The sequence below is a fragment of the Alligator sinensis genome, unplaced genomic scaffold, assembly GCF_000455745.1.
Source record: "Alligator sinensis unplaced genomic scaffold, ASM45574v1 scaffold375_1, whole genome shotgun sequence".
In the NCBI taxonomy this organism is placed as follows: domain Eukaryota; kingdom Metazoa; phylum Chordata; order Crocodylia; family Alligatoridae; genus Alligator; species Alligator sinensis.
In genome coordinates, this window is record NW_005841928.1 from 3101795 (window position 1) to 3116841 (window position 15047).

Below are 15047 nucleotides of genomic sequence, written 5' to 3' on the forward strand. Positions count from 1 at the left end.
GGAAATCAGAGCTGGAAAGGATCTCACAAGGTCATTTAGTCCAGCCTTCTGCTCAAGGCAGGATTGTCTCCAACTACACCATTCTAGCCAAGTATTTGTCTAACCTGCTCTTGAAAATTTCTATGAAAGGAGATTCCACAACTTCTCTAGGTAGCCTGTTCCAATGCTTCATAGTCAGAAAGATCATAGTTAGAAAGTTCTTCCTGCTCTCCAACCTACATTTCTTCTGCTGTTGCTCGAAGACGTTATTCCTAGTCCTATCTCCTATGGCCAGAGAGAAAAGCCCATCTGCACCCTCTCTCCTTCAAGTATTTGAAGATTGTTATTAAATCCTCCCTCAGTCTTTTCTTAAGACTAAATAACCCTGGCTCTTTCAGCCTTTCCTCATAAATCTTTCTTCCAAGGCTCCAAATCATTTTTTGGTCACTCTGTGCTGGATGAGGCACTTGACATGCCTCCTTTTATTTTCACATATACCCTTCTGGATCTTGGAGTCATTATTGATTCCAAGATAAACATGGGCCACCAATGTGAGGACGCGGTCAGAAAGGCTAACTGCACTTTGTTATGCATCCACAAATGCATCATGAGCAGGTCCAAGGAGGTGATCCTTCTCCTCTATGCAACATTGGTCAGGCCACAGTTGGAGTACTGTGTCCAGTTCTGGGTGCCGCACTTCAGGAGGGATGTGGACAGTATTGAGAGGGTCCAGAGGAGGGCCACTCGCATGGTCAGGGAGCAGCGGGGCAGGCCCTATGAGGAGAGGCTAGGGGACCTGAACCTGTTCAGCCTCCACAAGAGAAGGCTGAGAGGGGATCTATCTGGTGGCCATCTATAAACTTACCAGGGGGGACCAGCAGGAAACAAGAGAGTCCCTGTTCCCCCAAGCAAGTTGACTGAGAGTAGGTTCAGGCTAGACATCAGGAAACACTACTTCACAGTCAGGGCAACTAGGATCTGGAACCAACTTCCAAAGGAAGTGGTGCTTGCTCCTACCCTGAGTGTCTTCAAAAAGAGGCTAGATAAATCACCTATCCTGGGTCATTTGACCCCAGCATTCTTGCTTGCTCATGGCAGGGGGTTGGACTTGATGATCTGCTCAGGTCCCTTCTGACCTTACCAGCTATGAAACAACTTCTAGCTCAGACAACCCAACCCCAAGCTCAGAAACTTTCTCTAGCTATTTGACACTACAGCCATCAGCCTCCAAAGCTTTCCTACTTTTTGTATCTAGAAAACAAAAATAGAGGTAGCATGTAGAAATAATCTTACATTCTGCTGTAACAGGGCCCCTACCACATTAGTGATGGGGAAGGGGAGCCAAGGGTCAGCTAGCTGACCCCAGGCTCTTGGACAAACTAATAATGGCAAAGGGCCATTGAATAAAATGGCTGCCTGTTCCAGGTGCAGGTAGTGATTGACAGGCTTAGGGCAGAAGTAGAGGAACAGGTGACTCAGGGAGAAGCAGGTAAACCCAAAGCTTGAGCCAGAGGGGGCTGACTGCCATAGGGACTGCAGGAGGCATAGCTCCAGACTGAAGCCAAGTCAGGCTACTCACAAAGGAAGGACCCCAGGCTTCAGGGGAACTGGGCCAAGAACCAACAGATAAGTACTTTAAGCCTGTGTTGTCATATTGCCACAGTGCATGATTAACTCCAGATGGGGAGTCTTTGATCTTGGTGCGGACATCCATGTTTTTCATTTGCATCTGTACCAAAGTACTAGACATGGCTGTAAGGGACAGATAAGAGGCTGCAGAGAACTGCAGGGGCATGCCACATACATCACCAAGGATCTGGGACGCAGTGGGACACATGGGAGGCAGGGTCCCAATGACTTAGAAGGTGTGCTGCTGCTGTTTTGTCAGGATTGTGATACTAGACAGCAAGGACTGGCACAAGCCCAGAACCCTGAAAGGGTAAGGCTAGGGGCCAAGGAGCCTGGAGCCCATGAGGGGCAAGACTGGAGCTGGGGACTGGGAGCCTAGGGTTCTAGTATCATGGACCCCAGCCAGAGGAACCCAACCAGAGCAAAGTGGGCTGGTCTTGTCTCACCATCCTCATCTCCTTTTACAATCAGGTGACTCACCACCTGGATAAGAGAGTGGAGGTGGACATTATATACCTCGACTTCCAAAATGCTTTTGAACTGGTATCCCATGATCTCATGAGCAAATTGGAAGACTGTTGGCTTAACTGCAAGCTAGTCAGGTGGGTAGGAAACTGGCTGTGGGGTAGAACCCAGAGAGTGCTAATGAACGGATCTTCTTGGGGGGAAGTGGCCAGTGGTGTCCTGCAGGGTCAGTACTGGGTCCAATGCTATTCAACATCTTCATCAATGATTTGGATGTAGGGGCATAGAGCTTGCCTGCCAAGTTCACAGATGACACCAAATTATGGGGAATCATGTTCATGCTTGAAGATAGGCTACAGATACAGGTGGACCTAGACAGGATGGCAAGTTGGATGGATTGGAATCAGATGAAGTTCAACATCGAGAAATGTAAACTGCTCCACCTGGGGATGAACAATCCCCTGCACACTTACAGGTTTAGCAACACCAACCTGACCAGCACTATGAATGAAAGGGACCTGGGGTTAAAAATAGACCACAGTATGAACATGAGCCGGCAGTGCGATGCTGTAGCCAACAGGGCGAACAATACCCGGACATGCATCAATTGATGCATCTCCTCAAAACCAAAGAAGTGATTCTCCCACTCTACTTGGCATTGGTGAGACCACAGTGAGACTACTGCATCCAGTTCTGGGCACCACACTTTAAAAAGGACGTGGTAAAGCTTGAGAGAGTCCAGAGAAGGGTCACCCATATGATCAGAGACTTGTGCAGCAAGCCATATGAGAAAAGGCTGAGGGATCTGGGACTCTTCAGCCTGAAAAAGAGGAGACTGAGAGAGGTGGTAGCGGCTTACTACTACATCAGAGGTGTATATTAAGGGCTCAGTGAACAACTGTTTACCAGGGCACTGTTGGGGGAAAACTAAAAGTAATGGTCACAAACTCCTGGAAGACCATTTCAGTTTCAACATTAGGAAAAGCTATTTCACAACTAGGGTGTCCAGACAGTGGAATAAGCTCCCTCCAGAGGTGGTACAATCACCTACCTTGGAAATCTTCACGAGGAGACTGGATGGTCACCTTGCTGGGGTCACCTGACCCCAATTGTCTTTCCTGCTTGATGCGGGGGGCTGGACCCAATGATCTTCCAAAGTCCCTTCCAGCTGTACAATCTATGAATCTATGGCCTAAAGCTAGAGTGCCTAAGCCCAGACAAGGACCCTACACTCAAACCCCACTATGCCCTCTAGGGGTAGCCTCCCTGTCTAACCATAACATCAAAGTGTGGCAGGAAAGATAACAGGATAGGACCCTGAGAAGTCAGAAGGGGATATTAGGTGGGAGTCCATGGGGTGGCCAGGATGGGCAACATTGGTGCCACAGTGCTGGAAATGCTATATCTGCCTCTGTGGACTTGAACTGATATAGAGTCACAGAAGCCTGCACTTCTTGGTCTGTATTTCCTCCTTCTGCTGCCTGTTACCAGGATGAGAGACAGTATTTTCAATCATTCCAACCTCTGCTACCTGTAGCCTAGGGTCAAATGAAACCTAGTAGCAGCTAAGTATACTGCATCTCCCAGGGCCCAGAGCCCCTTAAGTGTCACCAGCCATCCTCTAGTAACAGAAGGTGGAAGGGTAGCCTGCACTTCATCAGCCACTCCACACATCTGGGACATGTTTAACCCCATTAGTCCCCAGTGACTGAGGATTCTCTGATTATAATGCTTCAAAAATGAACTATTAGTTTTAGTTCTGTATCTTAATTTTATATAATAAAATGCTTGTTTTTAACAAAATTAAACTCTTTCCAGAAGTCTGCAATAGCTAGTATAAATATATAGCAAAGATATCATTGCACCTTTGGGCAAGTTTGTCTTCATTTTCATGTCATCACAGATGAGTCATTTCAATTGCAAATAACAGAACACATCCACTGAACTACTTTGCTAAATGTACTTCAAAAATCAGGTTGGCCTGTCCTAGCAGGTAAGTGGAAGAAGTGTCTATTCTTGGGATTCAGAAGCGTTAAGAGAGGATAGGGAACAGAAAAGAATATATCTTAGAAATGAGTCGGATTTTTTTTCTCTACTGACAAACCCTTCAAAACCTTTTCAGGTAATCCTGGAGTTTTCAATAAGCTCTATTGATTTAGGGGATGATTCACACTTGGCCTGTAAGTAAAGGGATGAAGCTTTTAAAATGCAATCACCAAACCCATATGGTTTATTTCACAACATCTTATAGTTTAACTTTAAAACAAATATAACTTGAATCACAATACAACGATGATTGATGTTTTTCATCAACACCCAATTATCATTCCATCATAGCACAGGACTTTAAAGCAGCTTTGGCTGAGCCAAGTAAAACACACAGTAAGCATCTAAAAATCCAGATCTGTGCTCTTGCGAAATGACTTACTAAAGGTAACTACATTTATTATTTTTTAACACGTTGGGTCATGTCAGTAGTATAGGGATATACAAGAGAAGACATTTCTTTTTTTCTGATACTCAGGTAGCTACTTTCACTAATTTGAGTGTAAGAAAAAAATATGTATTTCCAAAGAGTTTTTGCTTTTTTTTTTTTTTTTGTAATAGCAGTTAAACTCAAATTGTCCTCTGCATTTATGAGGCGAGTTTTATAAAGTAGTTTCCATTCCCATTGACTTAACTGCACTTCTATTATGTGTAATGCTCTGCACTTCACAGGATTAGTCCCAGAAGTACCAAGAGCATTTCAAGATCAAATCAATATACAGTAATTTATATAAACACCAAGAGAACAAACTTGCACCTTTCCAAATATAGTATTCTTATAAGGTACAGTAGTGAATGAAAAGAAATATCTCTTGTTATGATTTTCTGAATTGGAAGGTATGACCTAACATGACTTGAGTTGGAAATAGAGTTCAGTACTTCAAAATAACCTTTTTCAACTTATTTGTGTGGGGGAGGTTAAAGTATTGCACACCATATTGGCACCAGGACAACAGGAGGTGAGACAGTAAATAGGTTGGGGTCATTTAAAAATGGAATTATTTTCAGAAAAGGAGTATAAAGAGATCTTTGGGTAATTCAAAAAGATTGTTACAGTATGAAAGGTAAACAGGGTATGTTTCTATACCCCTGAATAATTACAGGAACCTTCAAAGTAATTGCTGACATATTTTTATACCAAATATGAATATTTCACACTTAGATTGTACAGTTTTAATCCAATATAATTTATAACAACTTTCACACAACCATTTCACTTTTTGCTCATATGAAGTTAGCTCTGTGCTATGCAAAAGCAGTGATTTATTATTGTACAAAAGCACTGTGTAGCAATTAGGAAAATTATTGAAAAATACTAGGTGGTAGTTACGTACAATTTTAGGTTGGTGAAAACTAGTGACTAAAGTTCTCATTTGGCCAGTACACTAGTCCTAGAGCTCCTACATATACTCCTTGAGGAAAAAAATGGAATTTTTAATAACCACAGAAGATAGAATCTGAGTGATGTATTTTAGCATATCTTTAAGACTGTACCTCCTAATTGAGAGCACTGAATCAGAGTCAGTATCACAGTTCTTTGATTTTTAAGAGGTTCATTTTCTTCATACAATAGATTATTTTCCAGAAACAAAAATGTGCAATTACAGTATTTGCTTCATTTTAAAAAGTGCCCAGTTTTTGGCACAGGACAAAGAGTAACAACCATTTTTCCTCTGTTTTCTTCATTTTTAACTAAATACCAACCTGCTTTTGCTGAGTGATTTTTTTTTTTTAATTAAAAAAAAAATTTTTTTAAATCGTAGTTTCCAACTTATTTGCTTTTTGGATTTAAAAAACCTATTATTTACAAACAAACAGGATTTATTATTATTATTTTTATTATTATTATTATTATTATTATTATTTCTGACCTGCCCTTAGGAGAGAATTCTTTTCTTGAATCGGCAGATATTCTTATTTGCAATCTGATTGAAGTGAAATACTTATAGGTGTGTTCTTCCTAAATATTTTGCCATGTTTTCAAAACCACTCATAAATGATATGCAATCAGTCAAGAAAATTATGTTTTTTCTTGATTATCCTCCCAAAAATGACACAGCAAAACAAAACAGCAACCTTCCTTAAATTCAGATACAGGGCTAAGAGTGTTATTCTTAGCTTTCTTTTAGGATGACATTTTCATTCCAGGCCCATTAATATTTGTTTTTCTGTTGTGTTTGACATGCTACTAATTTAAAAAGATTGGAGCTGGGAAAATTAGAAGCAAAAGGTAGATTTTTTAAGATTCTGGTTTCACATTTTTTGAAAAACAAAGTGGGTTCCTCTACATGTGCATATTTACTGCTCAGTACAGGAATGTGTCTACATGTGCATTCCTGTACTGCACAGTAAATATTTTTACTTTTGCTGACCTGAGCATAAATTTGATATCTGCATCATGCAAGTATTAAATTTACACCCAATTAGTTACTGCACAGTAATGCATGTTTAGACGCCTTACTCCACAGTAACACTCTGTGTGTGTGTGTGTGTGTGTGTGTGTGTGTGTGTGCGCGCGTGCGCACGCGCGCGCATGTGTGTGTGTGTGTGGACTGATTTGGGATTAACTTTAGTCCCAAATCAGTCCACTCACCGTTAGTGTGGTTTAACACCTGCACATGTAAATGCCAGCCTATTCACAATTACTGAGTAGTAATTTACTGTGCAGTAAATTTAAGATGGTATAAATGCATGTGTAGACACACCCCATGAATACAAAGTTGATTCAACTGGCAATTTGCTAAATTTCTTTTGTAATCATACTCATCTTAACTCACTTATTAAAAATAGCCTTATTAACTGAAACTTCAGTGAAATATATAATTGGATATGACAAAGTAGGCTATAGCCTATGAAAAATCATGCTTTCTGAATGAGTTAGCCTGCAAGAAGCTACCCTTCCTTCTGAAATACATATGTAACTATGACCCCAGTCCTTGTGACATTACTGTATAATTAGAAAGTCAAGATGCCTTTTTATCAGCTCTCTCAAATATTAGTTGCAGTTGCCACCTAGTAACTCAACTAAGAGTGCCAGTAGTCCCTGCAATTGCTGTTTCCAACAAACAGAGGTGTCAAACATATGGCCTATGGGTCAGATCCAGCCTGTGGAGCAGTACAACCTAGCTTGTGGGTTTCTGAACCAACCCCACATGCTTTATGGGGCATGCACCAACCCCAACATTCCCCGCCCCCCACCCTTGCTGCGTGCAGTGTTTGGCTTGGACCTGGCACCGTGTGTGCTGCACCCTGCACAAGGGGTCAGTCCAGGGTGTGTGCTGCATATTATGGTGCCTGTCCCAGAGCATCTCAGAATGCTGTCTCTAGGGCCAGTCTAGATCTGGCCATGTTGGAGGAAGTACACAGGGTCAGCCAAGAGTGTGCTGCATGCAGCCTATGGTCTGGCCTGACCCCTTATACTATGTGCAGTACTGGGTCCAACCCATGTGCCACATGCAGTTTAAGCCCCGGAGCAGGACCAGCATATACTACATGTGGCAGACAGGTTAGACACAGTGCCACACACCCTGCACATGGCACAGGGGGCCAGCCCTGAGCTAGCCCACAAACTGGCCCAGTAACCCTCATCTAGTGCATGGGGCCAGATGAGTTTGACACCCCTGTAATAAACTTACAAAAAACAAATAAATTGGCCATTTGGGGCTGTCAAGTAATTATACATTTTATTATACAGATTCTCAGATAAACCAAGACTCCTTATGCCACTTTGGTAGGATAATGGAGACTGAAAGTCAGTGTTGTGATAAATAATGTCCATTTAAAGTCCCATTGTGATGCCAGAGCCATGTAGACCACCAAGTTTCTGTCCTTAGTAATATCAACCTGCAATGCTCCCAAGTTACTCCTAAACCAGAAGCAGTGAAGGCACCTCAGTGTAAGCAGGGTTGTTAGCATGGAGGCAGGTTAATTGCTCTGTGAATCAACATTGCTGATTCAACTGCACGCAACACCATTCAGTGGTAGGTACACTGCTTCTAATTCAAAAGGCAAAGTCTTTGCAAGACAGCCTCTACTGGGCATGTAAGCTAGTGGCATCAGTTTAAAAGAGAATCTAACATATAACAGCTTAAAAGACAGTTTAAAAGAGAATCTGCATATAACAGCTGTCCAACAGCCAGGCCGCTAGCTGCATCTGCCTCTGAAGAGTTAATGTGCGGCCTTCAGGCTCCCACCTGGCTACCACTGCCTCCCATTGTTGGTGGGGAAGCCAGGGTTTCCTGGGCAGGGCAGCACTGGGAGTGGGGGCTCACCATCCATATGGCAGTAAAGATAAGGAAGCTTTTACTGCCTGTGTGGCATGTGGTCTCTGTGATGGGCAGCCTGAGGCTCATGCCTGTTGTGGTGTGCAGCCTCTGGCCACTCAGATACGTGTGTCGAGCAGCCCTGACACATGTATTTTTACATAGGTATTATTAGCTTGATTGATTTTTGTTATTTAATCACAGTTAAATTAAATTAAACTACAACCATCAGTTGGAACAGGAATCCATAATAACTGGGACTTTTAGCTTTTATGACTCCATGCCACTAATATATTTATATATATGCATTAGCAGGTGTCTGCTCATGCAGTAACCCTTAAAAAACACTAGCACTCACTTAGAATACATTCCATCATTTGCCACCAATTAGGGATTCACAGGAGGATGCTGAAATACTCTGTATTCTGACCCATTGTTTGCAGTGTGTGAGGTTTATCTTAAACAGTACAATTCAATATCAGAGTAAATTTTGTGCTGTACTGCAAACCCATATCACCATAGTGCTATCCTAAGCCCCTTACTCTGTTGTTCAGATTCAGTGCGTATTTATTCTCATTACAAAGCTATAATCACCCTAAAGTACTATTTAAAGGCAAAAGGGGTGCACAGGTAGTGCAGCCTACAGCTCTAGTAAACACAATGCACTAGGGTGAAAAGAATCCTTATCTTTGGCACTGAGAGAATATTCAGAGTGTTTTCAGCATGCACCAAGCATCCAGTGCAAAATGGAGAGGTAACAGAGTCAGACCCACTCCTGCATTCACACTAAAAGTAAAATGGGCTGGGCAAATAGGGAAGAGCTTTTTAGCCTTTCAGAGGTCGAAGTCCTCAGGTATCTCACCTCTCCCTCATCCAGTAATGTCTTGTAGATCCAAATAATTTCTTATCAGAGACTGGAAATACGCAGTGCCAATCACTGGTGATTAGAGTATGAGCCTTTTCCATATGCATTTTGGAGCACAGGGATCCCTGCAAAAGTATAAAGTGTGTGGTGATCCAAAGATGGATAATACAATGGGGGACAGACAGGATTCACTGTCTGCCACAGAGCGAGGCAATGCATGTGCCACAGTGGTGTTTCCTGGATTATATGTTCATAGGATTGTGAAATCCTTCTTCCAATTAGCTGTAGACATGATCTTTCTGCCTTCTGCACTCCTGAATGTATATAGACCATCTACACAGATGCAGCCCTTAGGAAATCACAACTCTGTGTTCAGTGAAGATCCCTTCTATGTAGTACCTCTGTCCCTTGCATTATTGACAGAATCAAGGCCTTCACTCTGCACATCTATTATATCCTAATTATAGACATGTCTGCTCTTTTCATAGCTAAAATCTGGAACTTATATAAACTAAATATACCCTAATTAGTTCTCCCAGGTAAGTCAGCAACCCCTCACTACAGGTTAGCTTTATCCTTCTTCCAAATCAATGAGGGCCAACTTTTTGGCAGGCATGCCCCAAATTAGCCTTGAACCTTCTACAAGTACCACTCTCATCTCCTGCCTCTGTGTGATCTGCTGCCCTGCTTTCCGCTCCCTTCTGTGTGCTCACTGTCCAATCTGCTGCTCTGCTTTTTGCTGTGCAGCCTGTCCCCTCCCTGCTCTGCCATATGCCACACACAAAGGTTTGCCATGGCACTTGTGGTATGTGTGCCACAGATGGCCATAGCTTTTCTATAAAGGATCATGGGGAAGAGTCTGTAAGCCAGATTTTTATGTAAGCATGTTAATATTTTCACCTGCAGCCCATTTAGGCATACTTTAAAAGATTAAGCAGTCAACAAAAGGAGCTTGCTTCCTTGACCTTTTTCTGTATAGAACAGTCTCCCTCCAGACTAGGTCTTATAATTCAAGGGCAGCTGTGACAGAGTCAAGGGCAGTAACTATAGCTTATAGCCAGATTTCCTGAGAAAAAATCTGCAAAGCAGCCTGAGTACATTTTGGGGGAATTAGAGAAGCAAAAGCAACAGTCAGGGATGCAAACCTCCATGATGGCATGAAACCGTTTTAGGTCTGGGATGTCAATGTAGGCAGGAGGAAGGGAGGAGAGTCATGTTGTGTTCCACTCTTCCAGGTCAGTGTTCCAGCCCTGTGCCATACGCTTATAAATATTCATCTAACATTGTTTATATGTTATAGGAGTGAAGTGAAATCCTACAGCACTGGTTTTCAGACTCAGGGTGCGTCTCCCCCCAGGGATGTATGTATACAGCACTTTGCCAAGGGATTATATGCCTACATTTTAATAACAGTGGTGGAGCTTCTGATTGGTCAGTGCTCAGGGAGGAATGGCATTGCTGCACATTGACATCAGTGTTGATATTCTTCCTAAAGAACGTGCAGAGACATGTCAAGTATAACCGATATGAGCAGCAAGATTGTACAGGTAAAGGGGTACATGACCAAAAATCTGTTTGAAAACCACTGTTCTGAGAGCATTAGTTCACGGGACCATTTCAGGTATGTTAAAAAAAAAAAAAATCAAACTAGGGTTAAAAACTTTAAAAACTTGTTTTGCTTGGGTGCCAATTTTTTCACCACTGTTTCCTAAGATGATTTAGTTTGTAATTGCACATGGTAATCAACACAAAATTAAATATCCTTACTGCCTAATTACACGTGTGTACTCTAATGATCTAATTAAGATGCTCAATTTATGGAATTAAAATGTGTCATTACTTAGTAAATAGTTTTTCATAACTTTGTTTTATTCATTAAATATTACCTCTAGAAAAAAATTCACGTACTAGACTCACGTCATTATAGGAACATTAACTGAAAATTATTTCTTAATGTGCATTCACAAAGGAGCAAAAATGTGTACTCTTTACTTAGCCATTTCTTGATTTTCTTGATTCTTAACTAAAGCACCCTTACATTGTTTTAAACTGGGCCCAGGCATCAACAATCATCAATAATTAACAGCAATAACATGAAATAGAGACTTCCTTTGCTTAGAATATTGATAAAGAGAGGTAGAAAAGTTGTACATAGAATTTGGTCAAATGAAAAAACATCATTCACTCAAAGAAACGTCTTCATATTAAAGATATTTCAATTTGGTGCCACGGATTTTCTTCACATGTTAAAATAGTGTAATTTTTTTAAATATGTTTTGCAAAATATTTGTCTGCTACATCTGTCCTTGAAAATATCTCACTAAAAGAAAAGGAAGGAGAGGGCAAGGAAATGAAAATTATGTTGACTTTGGGCAAAGAATGGGCTTGGAGAATTTCAGCCAAGTAATAGGGGCTTCAAAATTTGGAGGAGCTGAAAACAAGAGGTCCAAAGTAAACAATTCATACAACCTTAATGATAGTCTCTACTAGTAAGTAAATTATCATTATTAGTGTAATAGATTTTTAAGGCCAGGTGGAACCATTGTGATGATGCAGTATAACTTCCCATTACATCTCATTAGAGATGCACCCATTTGATGATTCCCCACTAACAGTTACTTCTGAGACCTACCCCATAGCCAGTTTTTTGTCTATTTTGTAGCAGGGCACCAAGATGTGCCTGCTACTTTGGCCAGGCTCCTTCTTCCCTTTAGGCTGCTCAGAAAGCTAGGCAGAACTCCAGAGCTGTGGGTTGCCTAAACAATGGCTTAATAGGGTAATTGGCCTGCACCTGCAGGCAGTCAGTTGACCAGGTGGAGACAGGGCTCTGGGGGACATATAAGCCTAAGGCTAGAGCTAGCAGGAGCATACTTTCTCTCTAGCAACTGCCAAAGAAAAGAGCCTCTGTTTAAGGAAGTTACCTGAAACTAGTAGGCAGCACCTATCTGAGACTAGTTGCTGCCTTATTTGCTTCCTACAAGAACAGTGAGGCTCCAGGGGCTTCAGGTACCCAGAGCTAAGAGATATGTTGTCCTAAGGGTGTAAGTTATACCCTCTTAAAGAGACAGAACACAGTCTCCATTAGTGTTGTTATGCTGTAGCTGAGGGACTTGTATTTGTGTTATTGTTTAATACAGTGGACCAGGATGAGGCTATAAGGGGAGGCTTGGAAGCCTCATTAGTGCTCAGAGAAAAGGGCACAGGGTCTGGGCAGAGCCCAGTGACAGGTGCATAGAACTGGGCCCCAGAGAAAGGGAGGTGTGGAGCCGGGCACCAGAGAGGGAGGTGCAGAGAGAGACATGGAGCTGGGCACTAGGGATAGGCACAGAGAGATAGACATCAAAGAAAGGCACTGGGAGAGAAGCACAGAAAGTCAGGCACCAGAGAATTCAGTGCCCAAATTCTGTGGAGACACAGGAGCCAGAGGGCTCTGTGGCAAGAGGGCGCATAGAGTTAGTAACAACAGTGTAACATCTGAGAGACATGGGCCATTACAAGGAAGCTCAGAATCATGTGTAAACCTCTAGACATTGGTGCATTAAAGGGCAGCTTCCCACATTATTATAACTAGTATCTTAACAACAAGGCATGGCAGAAAAGACCAGGCAGACTGCCTTAGACAGGTGGGCAGGCCAGTACTATGACCAGGCCCTGGAGAGTGTCCATTGTCCCACATTAAATATACCCTGTGCCTGTTTTGTATTGTTCTAGCATCTTTAAGTTTCTAGTTTCTTCAAATTAGTTTGACCACTCACTCCTTAATTTCCTTAAACTTGTTTTGGGTGGTATTAATTATACTACTCTTATTGTTGGTTGTTAATAAAATCTCTTTTTTTTTTTTATGTTCATTTATTTTACTTGTGAATAAGCTTGGATGTGCATGTCTGTAATTACATAGGTCATCTCACTTATTTTTTTAAATATACAACAGGTTTTTATTCAATTAGTAACTGTCTTAATAAAAAGTAACTAAATAATTATTTTATGACCTGAGTATATCATCTTTTTCTCCCAAATATAGAAACAGAAATATTTATAGAGTGCACCATTTTGCATCATTCTTTCAGTTGCTTATAACAAAAAATCCATCCCCACTCTCATCAAATTTAATCCTTATATACGATGGGCCTACTTCTGTCTTACCTATTTATGCAAATTATACCATATTATCTAAGCAATGAACTTGCCAAAACACTTTCTTCCTCAGAGTTCTATAAATACTGCATCTGACAACTGAATTCAGAATTACATATAGCCATATGCATAACAATTGACAACAAATTCCATTCTTGCTTTGTATTCATGGGTGACCCTATGTAGTGATTTTTTTTTTTACAGAATTTATCATAGTGAGTTGGGGCACCTGGAATTTAAAAATCTGGCTGACTGCTTGAAGCAACTGATGCTTGCACAGAAAGGCAGCTCTTCATCCGTCTGCAAAGTTTCATTATTTCCTCAATAAAAGGTATAGAAAAAATGTACGCAAATTCAGAACTATTCAGGGGAAAAAAAATCAGTCTTTTTGGTTGGAGATATGATTTTTTTTTTTCTTTCATGTTCAGACAAGCCAATGGTTTGCTTCGGATTTATTTTCTGTCTAAATTGTGTAATAGTGGGTTTAGTTCCCACAATTGAGAGGCATGATTCTAACTAGGAGGCCAATGCAGTACAACAGATAAAATGATTATACAAGATTTGTTGGATTTGCTGCTAAGTGAGCAGAGCATTGTGAAGCAGTGACTATTATCTGATTGTGGTGTGAATTTCCTAGAGTTACAAATGCTAGTGCATTTTTGTTATGTTACATGGTACTATACTGTTTTTATTTGGTTTTCGGGGTGGGGTGGGGAAAGGAGGGGTTGAAAGAAATTACTGCCACTAGTTGAGGCTTTCCACAGCTGTTCAGTGAAGACCACTGACAGAATGAAGGGAGTTCATGCAATTCAGCCTAATTTCCTTACAGAAACTGAATAAGACAGATGAGGACAGAGATGAAACTGTTCCGCTCTCTCTCCAGCCACTGACCCTATACTTAAAATTCAGCAGAACTTCTGAGAGCCTTGTTGCACAGGACGTTTGGTATGCATTATTCTGTAGAACTGTACATAGCATTAAAGTTAAAACAAGTTCTGAGCAGTCTCCCAGTACAGTTTACTTCAATTCCTACTTGCACAGCTCATGTTCTGCTGCTAAGGCACTGGTGAGCAGGTCTCCTAGCATGCCATGCTGAAGTGACTTTTTCCATATTTCTGACAGAGGTCAAAAACAGCCAAGTGTAGGTAAAAGTGCCAATTAGCCCATCATCTCACTGAGGTGATGTTAGGAAACCAGGATGTGGGCATACCTGTCTAGTGATTAGATACCTGAAGCACAGGTATAGTCCAGATCAGTTCCCCGAGAAGCAGGGGATACAGAGGGGTATGGCATCAGAACTAGAATTGAGCACCAGAACCAAAGTCAAAACAGGCCAAAGTCAGAAGCTGTAGGCAGAGACAGGGTAAGCTGAAGTTAACCAGGATCAGAAGCCAAAAGCCAGAGCTGAAGTCTGTAACAGAATCAAGAGCCAAGAAGTAGAATCAGGGAATGCCATGTGTCTTATCAGAATTGGAAGTTGGAGCCAGGCCTAGGACTCAGAACCAGACAACCAGTAAGGAAGAGCACGGAAATTCAGGAGCAAGAATTTTCACTTTGCCCAGACAAGGAGACTGCAGGTTAGGTCTGACTTTTAAGGCCTGGAACAGGTGGGGCCTGCTGCTTGTGGCTCCAAGGGATTGGATACCTCACTCAGCCCAGCTGGGACT

At 41.7% G+C, this 15047-nt stretch overlaps 1 long non-coding RNA gene across 1 annotated transcript; it reads left to right on the forward strand.

The window, feature by feature from the left end:
• Positions 1-12206: 12206 nt before the first annotated feature.
• Positions 12207-14314, forward strand: LOC102370780. Its single transcript, XR_323303.1, has 3 exons — positions 12207-12252; positions 13585-13711; positions 14210-14314. It is a non-coding gene; the product is annotated as an uncharacterized LOC102370780 (long non-coding RNA).
• The last annotated feature ends 733 nt before the right edge of the window (positions 14315-15047 follow it).